The following is a 6,959-nucleotide window of genomic DNA, read 5'->3' as shown; positions in this document are numbered from 1 at the left end:
TACCTTACCCAGCTCTGAGTTGTTGCTCAGGGTTTCATCTGTGCAAAGACAAAGAGAGAGAGAGGTCAGAGGTCAGATCATCATTAGCAGTCCTCTCCTGCAGTCCTCTCCTAGCACCTCCTGCAGTCCTCTCTGGGCTCTCAGGTGTTTGGGCTTGGGTTAGGGGCAAAGTGTGAGTGTGTGTGTGTCTGTGTGTGTGTGTGTGTGTGTGTGTGTGTGTGTCTGTGTGTGTGTGTGTGTGTGTGTGTGTGTGTGTGTGTGTGTGTGTGTGTGTGTGTGTGTGTGTGAGTGGCATGGCAGAAAGCGCTCACCAATGCGTGTGATGATGGGGCCGGCAGTGATGACAGTGTCTCCTGAGTCCCGACTGGCCTTTGACCTGACCTCTGAACCCTCTCTCTTCCCGACCTCTGAACCCTCTCTCTTCCCGACCTCCGACCCCTCTCTCCTCCGTCTGCTACAGATCTGTTTGAGGGAAGAGGGAGAGGAGAAGGAAGAGACAGTAGATTCACTCACCCCCCTCTGTCCACTTTGAAAAATCACTACACATCAGGTGCAGTTGGGAAACTCATAACATGGGAAGACTTTTGGATTACAATATCATCATTAAAGACTGCTGACATTGTTGATAATAACATCATTACTAACATATTTCTTGCTCTCACAGATATCTCTAGCTACATGTCCATATAGCATCTCTGGCTAACAGATATCTCTACCTACATGTCCAAATAGCATCTCTGGCTAACAGATATCTCTACCTACATGTCCATATAGCATCTCTGGCTAACAGATATCCCTACCTACATGTCCATATACAGTAGCAGCTATCTCTGGCTAACAGATATCAGGGCCAGATCAGGGCAGAATCAGAGCCGAATCGAAGCCAGATCAGGGCTGAATTGAAGCCAGATCAGGACCAGATCAGGGCCAGATCAGGGCGAGATGAAGGCCGGATCTGATCCACTGTGATGGGGTGGGGGTGGGGTGGTGGTGTTATGCTTACGGACGTGAGCGCAGGGCAGTCGTCGGCACGGCACAGTTTGGTGATGCAGTGAAGGAAGATGGTGGACATCTTCTGGTTGCGGTGCTTGACGAAGCGAAACACCTCAAAGGAGAACCGGCCCATTTGGCTCTTCCCGTTCTCCAGCACCGTCGTCTGCGGGTCCTTATGGCACCTGGTCCATCAGGGAACAGTACCTACCATTAACGGATCTCAGAACACAACACCAGTCCTCAGCAGAACCCACCATTGGCCCTTTTACAAGTCCATCTCCAGAGCCAGGGCCGAGACCTTGGGCTTATGGGTCACAGTGAGTGGTTACTATGGTTACCGTTCTGTTCATGCTTCCTTGCCACAGGACGCACTTCCTGAGCTAAGGTTCCTGATCTGAAGACCCACAGAGTAAATGGGACTCATGAACATTTACCTTTACATTTAGTCATTTAGCAGACGCTTTCATTCAAAGCGACGTACAGAGGAGAGAACAATCAAGCTACGAACAATAGACCTAGTGTAACAATAAATACTACTTTACATAAGAAATAAAAAAAGTGCAGGAATGTAACTACTGTAAGTGCGAGTTAAGTATTAATTAGAGGAGATAGCATTAGAGGAAGGATAAGGAGAAGTAGAGGGAGGAAAAGGAAGGGAGAGGAAGTGCAAGTTAGGAAAGGAGGTGCTCTCTGAAGAGTTGGGGCTTCAAGAGCTTTCCTAAAGGTAGAGAGGGACGCCCCTGCTCTGGTAGTGCTAGGCAGCTTGTTCCACCAACGTGGAACTACGAATGAGAATAGTCTAGATTGCTGTACGTGCAGACGGCAGTGCTAATTGACGCTCATTAGACGAGCGCAGCATTCTGGGGGTAACATTTACCCTTACAAGAGCATTTAAGTAAGTGGGAGCAGAACCAGCAATCATTCTGTAAGCAAGCATAAGTGACTTGAACTTAATGCGAGCAGCTACAGGCAGCCGGTGGAGCTTAATGAGTAGCAGGGTGACGTGTGCCCTCTTCGGTTGGTTGAACACCAGACGCGCCGTCGCCTTCTGGACCATCTGTAGTGCTTTCACCACACCTGCCGGCAAGCCCGTTAGGAGGGCGTTGCAGTAGTCTCCTCTCCACCCATGAAGACTGCCCTCTCCACTCCACCCTCTCCACTCCACCCTCTCCTCTCCACCCTCTCCACCCATGAAGACTGCCCTCTCCTCTCCACCCTCTCCACTCCACCCTCTCCTCTCCACCCTCTCCACCCATGATGGCTGCCCTCTCCTCTCCACCCTCTCCTCTCCACCCTCTCCACTCCGCCCTCTCCTCTCCTCTCCTCTCCTCTCCACTCCACCCTCTTCTCCCATGAAAGCTGCTTCCCAGCGCCGGAGCTCATTGTCTGGCCGCAGCACAATGGCCGCTCCAGAGCAGGTAATGGGCCTCTTTCAGACGCAGCACAGAATGGGAAACATGCAGAATTACCCGAAGAAAAGGTCATAGTGGATCTGGTCGTTAGGGTTCCCCGAGGGAGTGGCGTAACAGTAGTCCATCAGGACGTTCCATCTGGTGAGAACACACAGGACAGCGTGGCCATTTAGACACACACATTTAGACACACATTGTGTGTGTGTGTGTGTGTGTGTGTGTGTGTGTGTGTGTGTGTGTATGTGCAGCCCAGTGGATAGAGAGATGAGATCAGTTTAAGTGGGAGGGAAGGTCATTTAGTCTGAGTCTCACTGAAACATGCCCTTCAGACAAGCAAGCACATACTAATATGAATGTAGAAGGATCGTGACTGGATAACATAACATAACGCAGATATGCGAATATTGGGTAACCCAACACAACACAACGTAACGTAACATCATCTCTCATTCTATTCTTTTATTCTTGTTTATTTGTATTGTCAATTGATTCACATCCGCTGTAAGGCACTTTAGTACAACTCCTGTTGTTTTTAAATGTGCTATGTGACTTGAGTTGTCCCCAAACTTATAAGGCTAATGTTTGACTAGCTAATGGATCGGACATCACGGAAGTAAGCAGTGCCTGCTGTCCAGGTTATGACATCATGAAAGTAAGCAGTACCTGCGGTCCAGGTTATGACATCATGAAAGTAAGCAGTACCTGCGGTCCAGGTTCGTCGCCTTCACAGCAGCAAACACTCGAGTCTTCAGAGCCAGTCCACCCATGGGGATGGACAGTTGATGGTAGTAGTTTGAGTCCTGTTAAAACACACACACACACACACCACACACACACACACACACCACACACACACACACACACACACACACACACACACCACACACACACACACACACACACACACACACACACACACACACACACACATGAACCCACACTGAGTGCTTTTACAGAGATGACAGCATAAAGAAGTTTGGCAGATACAGTGATTGGTGAATCCTGATCATCCAGGAGGGCCCACTCACATTGTACAGGGCCAAACTCAACGTGCTCACGAACGTGCCATTGCTGTCTTTCACAGATATCGCAGCAGAAGACCTGCAGGACAAAACAGAACAAACGCACACACACACACACACACACGCACACACACACATGCACACACACACGCACACACATGCACACACACACACACACACACACACACACACACACACACACACACACACACACTTACACTCACATACACACACACAGCAGCCTGAAGTTTGGGCAGACCTACAGTACATTTATGTTTGTGTAGACTTATGATGCCTGTGTGTGTTGTCTGTGTAGACTTATGATGCCTGTGTGTGTTGTGTGTGTAGACTTACGATGCCAGCTGAGTGTTGTGTGTGTAGACGTATGATGCCTGTGTGTGTTGTGTGTGTAGACTTACGATGCCAGCTGAGTGTTGTGTGTGTAGACGTATGATGCCTGTGTGTGTTGTGTGTGTAGACGTATGATGCCTGTGTGTGTTGTGTGTGTAGACTTACGATGCCAGCTGAGTGTTGTTGATGAGGTACTCCAGTGGGTAGCTGCAGCTGAACTTGTACAGCAGTCCGGGCAGGTAGCTGATGAGTGTGGGGGGGTCGGGGGTGTCGATGAAGCCCGACACGTTGCCGATCTGGACCATAGACACGTTGCCATAGGCGTTCACACCTGGAGTAGTGGAGACCTGTGGGCAGAGAGACTCTCATCAGGACCAGTGATGCTGTAGCTAGAGACTCTCATCAGGACCAGTGATGCTGTAGCTAGGACTCTCATCAGGACCAGTGATGCTGTATCTAGAGACTCATCAGGACCAGTGATGCTGCTGTAGCTAGGACTCTCATCATGACCAGTGCTGCTGTAGCTAGGACTCTCATCATCATGACCAGTGATGCTGTAGCTAGGACTCTCATCATCATGACCAGTGCTGCTGTATGTAGCTAGAGACTCTCATCAGGACCAGTGATGCTGTAGCTAGAGACTCTCATCATCATGACCAGTGATGCTGTACTAGAGACTCTCATCAGGACCAGTGATGCTGTAGCTAGAGACTCTCATCATCATGACCAGTGATGCTGTAGCTAGAGACTCTCATCAGGACCAGTGATGCTGTAGCTAGAGACTCTCATCATGACCAGTGCTGCTGTAGCTAGAGACTCTCATCAGGACCAGTGATGCTGTATGTAGCTAGGACTGTAGCTGTGTCACACCTTTAGGTACATCACACCAGTAGCTACATCAAACCTGAAATTACATCACACCTGGACATGGTGGGTAGAATGCCCTCGCTCAGGGAATACCCACTGGTTCAGAGGGTTCAGTAGGCAGAGAATACAGTGTAGCGCTGTCCACCCTAGTATCGCATCTCCTCACAGTAGCACCCCCACCTCCTCACACCTCACCTCCTCACACCTCATCTCCTCATTAATACAGTGGCGCTGCCCACATAGACAGCAGGTCCAACACAATCATCTGCAAAACACAACTTTAGGGTGGATTTATAGGTCAAGTTCAAACCTGGACCCAGGGCATATTCAACTCTGAACCTGGATCAGATTCTAACAACCAAACTCTTCATGTCCACAGTGTGGCACTGTATGCCCACCAAACTCTTCATGTCCTCAGTGTGGCACTGTATGCCCACCAAACTCTTCATGTCCACAGTGTGGCACTGTATGCCCACCAAACTCTTCATGTCCACAGTGTGGCACTGTATGCCCACATGGCACTGTATGCCCACATGGTAAAAGGGCCAACCTCCACCCCTCCTAGCCTAGGATCACACTTAAACACAAACTAAGATCAAACTAGGTCACACACACACACACACACACACACACACACACACACACACACACACACACACACACACACACACACACACACACACACAGAGCCTGAATACCTGAACACACACTACACACACACTCTTTCTCTCTCTCTCTCTCTCTCTCACGCACACACATACACTCATACCCACACCCACCCACATACACACACACAAACACACACACACACACACAGAGTCTGAACACCTGAACAAACACGAACACTCTCTTTCTCTCTCACACACACACACACACACACACACACACACACACACACATACTCACACAGACCCCCAGTGTGTTTCCACAGGCCTCGAGTGTGCTGAGACTGATGCTGAAGAGGACAGCACTCTCACACACACACACACACACACACACACACACACACACACACACACACACACACACACACACACAGACAGACCTCCAGTGTGTTTCCACAGGCCTCCAGTGTGCTGAGACTGATGCTGAAGAGGACAGCGGTGGGAAAGGTGTTGTTGTTGACGAAGCCGCGGCAGTGGGCCTCGCCATGGCGACCGTTGAGGGCTAGGTCGGAGGAGGTGTATCCGGAGTAGAGCACCGGGCAGAAGTTTATCTTCAGAGTGATGGTCTGCACACCACAGTACACACTAATGTCCCGCTCGCCTGAGGTGGGGGGGGGGGGGCGCAGAGGGGAGGGGGGAGGGGGGGGGGGTGTAGAGAGGAAGAACAGAAGAGAAGAGAGAGAGACAGAAAGAGAAGAGAGACAGAAAGAGAAGAGAGAGAGACAGAAAGAGAAAGAGAGAGAGAGACAGAAAGAGAAAGAGAGAAAGAAAGAGGGCTCAGCATGCACAGAAAGATGAGTAGGACAAACAGACAGACAAAGATAAATTAGTCCTAAATTATTTGTAATGAATGTGAATCTGAGGAGTTGGAAATATTCTAATAATTCTTAATTCTAATAAATCACCATGAGCGCTCACAGAGGTGTCTCTTACCGGGGAACCTGCTATGGAAGTTGGAGTCGCAGTTGTAGCCGTTAAACTGGGATCCCGCCGGCTGGGAGCCGCTGATCAGGAACATCACCACGCACAGCCACTCCATCTCCGCACCTGTAGGGAGCAACACACACACACACACACACAACACACCCTCCCCTGAGACGCACCTCAAATACACACAACACTAATCATTACTAATCAGATATATTAAAAACAGGCTAAGAACAGAAATACAAAATTGGCAAATTCTGGTTGCCACATAATATAAAAACCAGGCTTAAGCAACAGAGCCCAGATTGAGGGCCTGGGAACCCCAAGGGGAACCCCCAACCACCTCACCCATCAGCCCTGTCCCTCCCGACCCCGACCCCCTCACCCATCAGCCCTGTCCCTCCCGACCCCCGACCCCCTCACCCATCAGCCCTGCCCCCCCCCCCCCGTGTTCTCCCCTCCTTACTGGGGTCCCTGCAGTAGTCCTGTAAGCTGGGCTCCATGTGCCTCGGGCCACAGCAAGGGCGCGAGTGGGGAGTCCGGTGCGGTGCTGCGCACTGGACTTCATCATCCTCATCCTCATCATAATCGTCCTTATCTTCCTCATCTCAGCGCTCCAATCAGAGGCGGCCCTGGGAGAGTCCTGCACGTGGGAACGCTGTGATCAGCCCTTTCAGCGGGCCGGAAACATGAGCGTGTGAGTGTGTGTGAGTAGGTGTGTG

At 50.4% G+C, this 6,959-nt stretch overlaps 1 pseudogene; it reads right to left on the bottom strand.

Annotated features, from left to right (window-relative positions):
* Positions 1-6,390, bottom strand: part of LOC105903754 — an 8,812-nt pseudogene extending 2,422 nt beyond the window's left edge.
* Between the last annotated feature and the right edge of the window lie 569 nt (positions 6,391-6,959).

The sequence above is a fragment of the Clupea harengus genome, chromosome 17, assembly GCF_900700415.2.
Source record: "Clupea harengus chromosome 17, Ch_v2.0.2, whole genome shotgun sequence".
NCBI lineage: Eukaryota > Metazoa > Chordata > Actinopteri > Clupeiformes > Clupeidae > Clupea > Clupea harengus.
The sequence above is the reverse complement of the archived record's forward strand: the minus strand, read 5'-3'. Positions and strand labels throughout refer to the sequence as shown.